We start from the raw sequence: 9,359 nt of genomic DNA, 5'->3' as shown, positions 1-9,359 counted from the left end.
TTATATAACATATAACTATAATATATCATGAATATTTTATATACTTATACATTATATAAATTAAATATATTTCATATATTTAAATATATTTAATTAATTGTATATTAAATATAAATAAAATATACAATTATTTTATATAATAATATAGAGAAATGTAGAAGTACATATATTATATCTGAGATAATACATACAATATAATATATATTATACATAATTATATTTATAATATAAATATAAGCAGTTATAAATGTATAACTCTACATACATACAATTTTATATATGCATAATGATATACTGTATTTTATGAATATATATTTATATATAAAATAAAGACAGGTTATATGTAATATATGTCATATTGTTTGTAACCCTATATATATATATTATATATAACTGTATATAATATATAACTTTATATATTTTTTAAAGCTATATATTATATAAATACATAAATAATATAAATTATATATGTAATTTATATAACCCTGTATATAATATATTGTCCATCTCTATCTTATGTATACATTTTATATATGACATATATATGTATATATATATATATTTATATATAATTCCATGTAACCAGGAGAGTGGAAGTTTTATGCATATTTTTCACAATTTTCAAGTGTAGTGTGTGTTCTTACTTGTCAAGGGACACGGACATTGAGAGAGATTTTCATAAAAAGTCTCAGGCATTAGCAGTTGAGAAAGTTGCTGCAAATGTCATTTAAAAATGAACTCCAGCTATTTGGGATTCAGTATTCTTGGTTTTCACACAAAAGCAATAGTTAATGGCTTTCTCATCCACAGTGAATGCTGTGAAACTCGGGGGCTGGAATATTTTCTAAAAATCAGAGCCATTTAAAAGTCATTTAGCCTAATCATGCCCAGTGATGAAATAATAACCAGGGAAAGGATTTAAAATAATCAGATGGAAAGTCAGCACAGAGCCTATCTCCGTATCGTGGATGCATGTTACATAATTAATGGTGTTTTATGGATTTGAAATAACACAAGGACAAAAGATTAGGAAAGACTGGAAGTGGACCCTCTTCTGTGAAGATTTCATTATTCCCATTTCTCAGATGCAAGCATTGCATTAGGGGCATGTACAGCCTTCTTACTGGAAAATATAAACTTTAATATCTTTCCCTAAAGCTTTCTAAGTCTCATAAAACACTTTACCTACAAAACCGATGGGGATAGATAAGACAATCGCTTGTGTCTCTTGCAAGTAAGTGTCTCTAGACGTGGAAGGAAAGGTATGTACCTTCCGCTAGTGTCACAAAACTTCTTTTAAGTGATTGACGTGAATTTGAAATTCATTATAATTCACCTTACGCTGGTCTGAAGTTTAATTTGTATCATTGATAGGACAGGTTTATTTATCGGAGGACATGATAAGAATGGAATTCGTAAAACATCAAGAGTAAATATTTTTAAGGTTCCCAGCATTGTTTCCCTTTATTCAATCGATGTCGTTAATCATATTACAACCTAGTCATTAAATCCCATTTGGGAATACTACTACTTGAGTGGGGCTGTAATAATAATAATTTGTAATAAATTAAGTACAATATGAAATCCAGCTATACTTATTATATGTAACATATATGTCTGAATCTCTATCCACCTATTGTATATCTATCATCTGTCTGTCGATGATCAATCGATTGATCATACAAAAATTATTTCATATCCCATCTTTCCTCAAACTTTTTAAAATTTATGGTCTGATGTGGTCCCATATAATTATGACCACCTAAAGCCATTTACCATCATAACGTTGCAGAGGTTTTTTGTTTTTTTTTCCCCCCAAGACTGTGACAACAATGGTAAATGAATGTAAAAAAATATAATAAATAAATAAATAGGTATGTAAATAAATAAAATAGGACAGTTGTATTGATGAGAAATGCCATGGACTCAAAATATCTCAGAATTAGCTAGTTACAGACAAAAACCATGTCTTATTTTTCCATCCTTAGTATTTTAAAGAGTTCTTGGAATAAGCAGCAATTGTAAGGTTCGTGTCCATTAGATACGTGAATGAGGGTAGCATTCAGCTCACTCAGTGTCGGTTCCTCCAAAGACGTGTCCCTCCGCTTAAGCTAACACTTTCTCTCCTTTTTACACCACAATTTCAAGTATCCCACGCATGGGGGTTGCCATCAGATTTATTGACCCAACTCTCAGCTTCCTATTCCTATCAAATCCTAATCTTCCGATGATCCGAGTTCTGTGGGCCCATCTCATTGACCCGATCTGTCAGCCCCTCAAAGTCAAAGTCTTTGTATTTCTTCCCATTCAACTTCTTTTGGTTCTGCATGTTTTCATTTATGTTCGCTTTTCCATCTTGCAACATCAAGGCAATCTTGTAGACTCTTCGTGTTCTAGGGTCCCAGCCCGCTGTTAACCAATTCCCATGATTTCAAGTCTTGTAATGATTATTTATTCCACCCATTTCTTGTTTTTAGCTTTTACCGTCGCCACCTTAGTTTATGAATGCTGCAATAGATTACCGACGGTACTCCCCTGTTCTGGAATGTTCCTGCGATAAGCCGTCCCTAAAACGAAGCCATACCCTAAAATGCTTCTGGGTAAACTTCCTAAAAGTGAATCCGTGCCTCTTGTGTGCTAAAGCCAGCCACGATTCCAGTGAATGGGTGTCCATGACCATCCATAACTTGGTCTGATCTATGTCTCCTTCTTCTTCTTCATGGATGCTAGGAACCTACCATAAACTCACCACCATTAATATGTTCATGGTTTAATTCGAGGGCTTCTTAAAAAAGACTCACTTAGCAAAAGGTCCATAAAAATTCAGGTCCATAGAGCTAACTCAAGATCTACTAAATCTGGATCCATGCGGTTGAGTTCCAAGAGTGCGGAACAGCTATCAGGGTGGTCCTTCGGCACGTTCAGAACCTCTGTCTACTCCATGTCCATTTCTCTCTTCCAGGCTTTCTTCACTCGGAATGATCTCCCACCTCTGCTCTCCAATTCCCCGTAAAAAACCTTCTTTATGTATGAGAGATTTTCTCATCTTCCCTTCAGGAAGCAGGCTATGCTTCTCCTAGGCTTCTCATAGGCTCCATATACCATATATCACCTTGGATTTTACTGATTTAACACCCTCTTAGATTTTCAGCATCTTGTATATCATACATATTTATATCTCCAATACTGTGTGGCAGTTAACCAAATAGCATATATTACTATTACACTAATAATTATTATTCTACTTAATCATATTTCTGTTTTTTTTTTTTAAATCCTTGTAAGTAGCTGAGGCATGACTTAGTATTGCCCAATACTGGGTTAGCCAAGACTGCATTTAGGGTTCACTGTGTCCTCTCTCTCTCTCTCTCTGTTTTTCCGGACATCATTTATGACATCCACCCTTCCACGAGTCTCAGAAAATAATCTCCTTTGTTCCCATAATTTTGTCCCCCTCTAACTCATTCTCCATATTGCCCCATTGGGATTGTCCTAAAATGTAAATCTGATTATTTCTCCCCTACCAGGGCTTACACTATGTTATCGGTTATGGGATAAACTCCACTTGTTCCCCATGGCCTTCAAGATCCTCCATAAATAGGTCTCAGAACGCTTCTTCACCCTCTTGTCTTATCTCCTTTCTTTGCGCACCCCGTGCCCTGCTCACACCACACCCTCCATGCTTCAAATCCCACATGCACGTAGTTAATGCTGTGCATTATCCACGGTGTTTCCAGAGCTTTTTCTCCCTCAACTTCTGCACCTGATCAATGACTACTTACTTCTCTTTCAAAGAAAGACCCTTCCTTTAGCATTTCCACCTCTATGGATCCCTAAGAACTCATGCATCACAGGATTTTCCCCACACCCTCTTGTAATCATTTCTTTTTCTTACACTGTTGGCTACCTTACCCACTAGACTGTATGCTTCTTCAAAAATAAAGGGCTGTGACTTACAAATGCATATTCCGTGCTTAGGACCATGCCCATGCTCAACAAATACTTGAATTTATAAATCAATCAATTAATTAATATATTCTTGGCAAAGTCAATGACTTTTTGGCCTCCTATAAAGTATTATGTTCAAGTGGAAACTCTTCTAACCTCTGCCTTGCCAGATACATATGTCTACGTCTATATTTTTTGTATTGATATCTACCTAGGTCATTGATTTAGGGAAAAGGCTGTATTTATTAGCAATACTATTATGTTACTGGATCTTACATATCTATCCAATTAAATATCTATTTGTATAAAACACGTGTTTCTTCTATTATTGGATACATATCTTATATATATGCAGACATAGGTATTTGTATACAAGTTATTGGTAAAAGGTATTTTCATGCAAGGTATCTCACTTAATCATCCTGAAAAACCCACAAAAGAGCTATTTTAAGTCACTGCCTAGCAGATGTAATCTCCCAGATTCACAGAATACGACAGACTTTCCAGCAAGTCAAAGCTAGCAAGGGTGGACACTTGATATGAAAGTAGATCCCCCGACTCAGTAGGCCTCACCTTCCCCTTTAGTGGCCACATCCCCCGTGAGCTCCTCTCTCAAAACTTGTGCGGAGTCCCTAATTATGCCAACACAGCAAACACTTACGGCAGGTTGGATGCCTAAGTTTGCCATCCAAGTCCTCTGGGTAGCGGCCATCATCTTTTTCCTTCAACAAATACATTCGTAGGCCTGTGAAATAATTTTAAGAGAAGCAAGCATTACTTTAGAGTTGCATGTTGAGTCCTGTGTTAGCTCACATCACAATGATACAATGAGGCAGTGATGACGTCCATCCACCCCATTTTACAGATGCAGAGACAAGACATTTAAACTACACACCTAAGGTCATGTGGAATTTGACCCCGAGCAACGTGGTTTGGGAATCTGTGCTCATATCGTGCCACACTGTGCGGGGCTTTATCGGTTTAGTGACTTATCAGTTAGGGACTCCAGACATTGCCCATTCAGAGCCAACTCCCTCCAACTCCCATGATAAATACTGGGTCACAGCACCACCCTGGAAGTTGGCCGGGGAAAGATAAACTCCTGCACCCTGCAAGTGAAGATGAGTTATTTAAAAATAACTGGCCAAATCCTAGCAACATCTCCACTCTTTTATTCATGAAACAACAACAACAACAACAAAATACTATCTCGGAAAAGAACGCGACCAAACAAAAGGTATTGGCCCATCACCTGGGCGTAAAGGAGGCTCTGTCCTTTACAGACCTTCACTGTCGTTTTGCTGCCAAGAATTTTGGCTTGCCAGAGAGAAGCACCATGACACCCCGAACCGGAACGCATCTGTCAGCCTGGCCACCGGGAAGGGCTGTACCCGCCGGCGCTCTTGCCCTGCACACCCTCCAAGAGTTAAGGATGTTTGCAAATACTGTAGCGCGTCTGCCGGGGAGGGTCCTGCCCGAGAGCAGCCTGCGCGCGCCCGAGCCCCGGTGGCCCAGTGTGACGCGCTCACCTGTTCCGCCACCCCGGCCCCGGGAGGGGACCTCGGTTACAGCTGGTTTGCACTGGGATTAGCTGCTCTTTGCATTCGCTTGTAGCTGTGGATGTGGTTTCTGTAGTGATGGGACCCAGTGCGGAGATCTATTGGCTGCTGGCTTTGTAAATTCCATTCAGTTTGGTCCAATAGCAGAGGGGGACCGGGGAGACTCGGGAGCTCTCTCTTCAATCTCCCCTTTTCCTTGCAGACCCGTCTCTGTCTCTCAGCACAGAGCTCTTATTCAGACCTCGGTCTGCCCTCCCTGCTTGGACTGTGTTGCTTGTTCTTCCCGACTCTTCGGGGGCAGACACGACGAATTTCCTCCACCAGGACCAGCCGGTGGTCCCCACATTCCTTTGGATGAGCAGATCTGCTGGGGATTCGAGAGAAAGCAAGCACAGGCTCCTGGACCACACAGCCTCCCGAATCCTACCCTCACTCAGGCTTCCCTAGAAAAATCTGGATGTGTGCAAAAGAACACTTGGAGCCACTGCAGCTTTTCCACGACTAAGGTAGGTGCCTTTTTCAGATGTGTCTCTGGGTTCCTGATTTGTCTTTTTACAGCCTTCTCGGCCCCGGGACTCGCGTGTGCTCCCCAGCAAAGACGACGAGCCTCACCAAAAGCGTTGGGGGGCTTCGCTCCATCTGGCCTTTTTATTTCATTTTATTTTGCAAATCCGGACAAGACTTTCTCCCATCTGCCGCTCCATGTCTTAGGTGTGGGTGGGAGCGTGGACATGTATGTGCGGCGTGTCCTGTGCCAGCTTCATGCACATCTCCACAGAAGCATTTGATTTTTGTTTTTTGTTTGTTTGTTTGTTTGTGTGTTTTTTTTTTTTTTTTTTTTTTTGCCCCTTCGGACTTTAAAAAAAAAAAAGAAAGAAAAGAAAATCGAGACCACTGTGGTTTGCAAGCATTTTGCTGCAATCAGCTATTTGAACGGCTCTGGGGCCGTGTGTGATGTGTTTACAAAGTAGCGCCGTCTTCCATACAAATAAACAGAAGAGTGTGGCGGGGAGAGGAGGAAAAAAAAAAATTTTATCTGCAGTAGAGAGGGAGCAGGAGAAAAGCGCCAGTTCCCTGCAAACCGGGACTGGCGATGAAGACAGGAGTACTTCTGGAGATTGTGAGCAACCAACGGGCTTTTTTTCTTTCTTTCTTTTCTTTTTTTTTTGTTTTTTTAACCCCTCCTCCTTCTTCTTTAAGGAAACTGTCAGCTACCACCTCCTGGGGTGCTTTTTTTGGGTTAACCAGAGAGAAAAAAGGAAAACAGGCTTGGCTGGGGTTGCATTAAGCGATTTTTTTTTTCCTCCTTCCTCTCTGCTGGCTCCGTAGAAGATGACGGCTGGTGTGATGCACGAAATAACGCACGTGATTGATTAGGACCTGGCTGGGCTTCGCTGGGGAGCGACCCGGGCGCGCCGGAGACCCCGGGCGGAGACCCGATGACGGTAGCTTCGAGCTGTTTCTGCAAAGCTGGGGAGCGGGCTCCGTGCCCCCCTTTGCCCGTGCGTCTGGGTAGGGGGGAGGCCGGCGGCGGGCAGGAGGGAGGGGTGCGCTGCTCCCGGAGCCTGTGGCTGTGGCCTGGACCTTTCCGGGGGGCACGCGGCTGCTGACGGGCCCCCCTCCCCCTGCCCCCAGCTCGCACGGCCCGCCCGGCTGCAGGACCACAAAAGTTGGTAGCTGCGGGGACGGGCGCCGGGCGCCCCAGCGCGGGTCTCGGGGGATGCAGCCCCCGCTCGGTGCCCGCAGGGCAGCGGGTTCCCGGGAGCCGAGCCCGCGGGGCGCACGGCCGGCCGGCACCCTCACCCTGGGCTGTGCTGCGGGGGGGGGGGGGGTCTGGGGAGCCGCGGCCGACCTGGGCCACCCCCACAGCCCCGGGCCGCCCGGCACGAACCCCCGTCCCGAAGCAGCCGCCGGCCGCGCTGCACAATTCCCCCGTGCCCCGCCACCCCCAGCGCCGGCGGCCCGCGTCCCCCGCCCCCACCCGCGCCCAGCGCCGCTCGGCCGGGGGCCCCCTCCCACCCCGCTGGGCCCTGGGATCGCCCCCGGCTGCCCCAGGCGGGGGTGGGGGCAGCGGGGGGGCCTGGAGACCCCGGAGCCGGCCTGCGAACTCGCGTCCTGCCCCTCCCCCAGGCCGCCGCGGCGCCCCTGCGGCCGCGTGGCTCGACCTGCGGAAGCGCGGGCGGGGGCGGCGGGGGCGCAGCGCTGGGCGCGCACCCTGCGGCGGGGGGACTCGCGGGCTCGGGGGCTCGGGGGCGCTGGGACCCCCGCCCGCTGCCCCGCCGCCCGCCGCCTCCCAGCGCGCCCCCCCTTCCCGCCCCGCCCGCCAGCCGCGGCTCCCCGGGGCCCCCGGAGGGCGCGCAGGCTCGCAGGCTCGCAGGCTGGGGCGCGGGGCCCCCGGGCCGCCCCGGGGTCTGTCTGGCTGCGCGCATCCCTGGGCCCGGGCGCCCGATCCGGCGCCTGCTGGCCGCACACACGGCGCCCTGTCGCCCGGGGCGCTGAGGGCCCCGCAGCCCTGCCCGGCGGGGACACCTGGGCGCGCGTCCCGCTCCCTCCGAGGGACGTCGTCTCCATCCCTCCCGCCCCGTCCCCGTCCCCGTCCCCGTCCCCCTCTCCGTCCCCCTCTCCGTCCCCGTCGCCGTCCCCGTCCCCTTCCCCGTCCCCGTCCCCGTCGCCGTCCCCTTCCCCGTTGCCGTCCCCGTCCCCGTCCCCTTCCCCGTCCCCGTCCCCGCGGCTTGCTGGATTTTTTCCCTTCCTTTTTATTATTATTATTATTATTATTATTATTATTATTATTTTCATTATTTTTATTTTTATTATTTTTATTAATATTATTTTGTTATTTTTTTGACTGCGGGTTGTCTTTTCTGCGACTCCTCCTTCTGCGCTGCCGGCAGGTGCGGGTCTCTCGGTATTTATTTCCGGAGCCCCGGGCTGCTCTTTCGGGGCTGGCGGCTTTGGGGGCCCGGGGGTGGCGGGGAGTCGCAGCGCGGGGAGCGCGCGGAGCGCGCGGAGCGCAGGCCTGCACCCGGGGCGCCGGCGAGCTGGGGCGCGCATCCCCAATCTGCCTCTTGGACCCAACTTAAATTTGGGGTGAGGGCTGCCGACTAGGGTGTGTGTGTGTGTGTGTGTGTGTGTGTGTGGTTATTCAACCTAGCAGGTGCTGTTCTTGCGAGAAGAATCCACAAGGTGGTAGTATGGATTCTCCTTTTCATTTGATTTTTTTTTTCTTTTCTTTCTTTCTTTTTTTTTTTTTTTCCCTATTTGGTCAGTTGAGGGGGAACGGTTTTATGTGCTCATATCCTATGCTTTTTGAAGGGATCCACCGCTGGCAGGGCTTCAAGCATCAAGGGCGCGTTGCATTAACTGTCTCCTAGTGAGAGGTGGGGCGAGCGAGGTCCCTGCCCAGAGTCAGCACTCAGCATGATGTGAGAGACGCAGAGAAGGAAAAAATAAAAAGAGAGAGAAAGAAAAAGTTTAGGGAGACCTAGTTACCCCGATGCAGAATTTCCAGGCTGTGTGGGCGTTCTGCGGGCGGCGTAGACGAGGGCGAGCTGAAGACCGCGCTTGGTAGGTACCCTTGCTCAGCCACAAAATAAAGGACCAGGAGAAAAAGACCTGACTTTCAGACCGAACAAAGCAGCATCTCTTGCTCACCGAGCTCCATGCTTGGAAGGGACATGCTCACCGTTTTCCTAGAGGGTGTCAGACCCCAGAGAAATGAGCAGAAATCTGCACTTTTGCAGGGGCGCTGGGGCGAGAGGAAGGGCGAGGGGAAAAGTGTGTCGTGCCTTTAGTTCTCGGTGGGAAGAGGTTAAGAGCAATTGTGAAAATCGCCAGGAGATAGGTTTCCCT

At 47.1% G+C, this 9,359-nt stretch overlaps 1 protein-coding gene across 11 annotated transcripts in view; it reads left to right on the top strand.

Annotated features, from left to right (window-relative positions):
• The first annotated feature begins 5,673 nt into the window (after positions 1-5,673).
• Positions 5,674-9,359, top strand: part of NLGN4X (neuroligin 4 X-linked) — a 298,947-nt gene continuing 295,261 nt past the window's right edge. For 2 of the 11 annotated variants that reach the window (XM_072743580.1, XM_026015323.2), the window contains exons 1-2: positions 5,873-6,013; positions 6,837-6,952. The gene's annotated coding sequence lies outside the window, so the exon portion shown is untranslated. Of the gene's footprint in view, positions 6,014-6,567; positions 6,628-6,836; positions 7,010-8,359; positions 8,402-8,798; positions 9,075-9,359 lie in introns of those variants that run through there. The other 9 variants (XM_072743578.1, XM_026015322.2, XM_026015327.2 and 6 more) reach the window with 9 other exon arrangements.

Source organism: Vulpes vulpes, chromosome X, assembly GCF_048418805.1.
Source record: "Vulpes vulpes isolate BD-2025 chromosome X, VulVul3, whole genome shotgun sequence".
Taxonomy (NCBI): domain Eukaryota; kingdom Metazoa; phylum Chordata; class Mammalia; order Carnivora; family Canidae; genus Vulpes; species Vulpes vulpes.
This window is presented reverse-complemented; position numbering and strand designations above follow the sequence as displayed.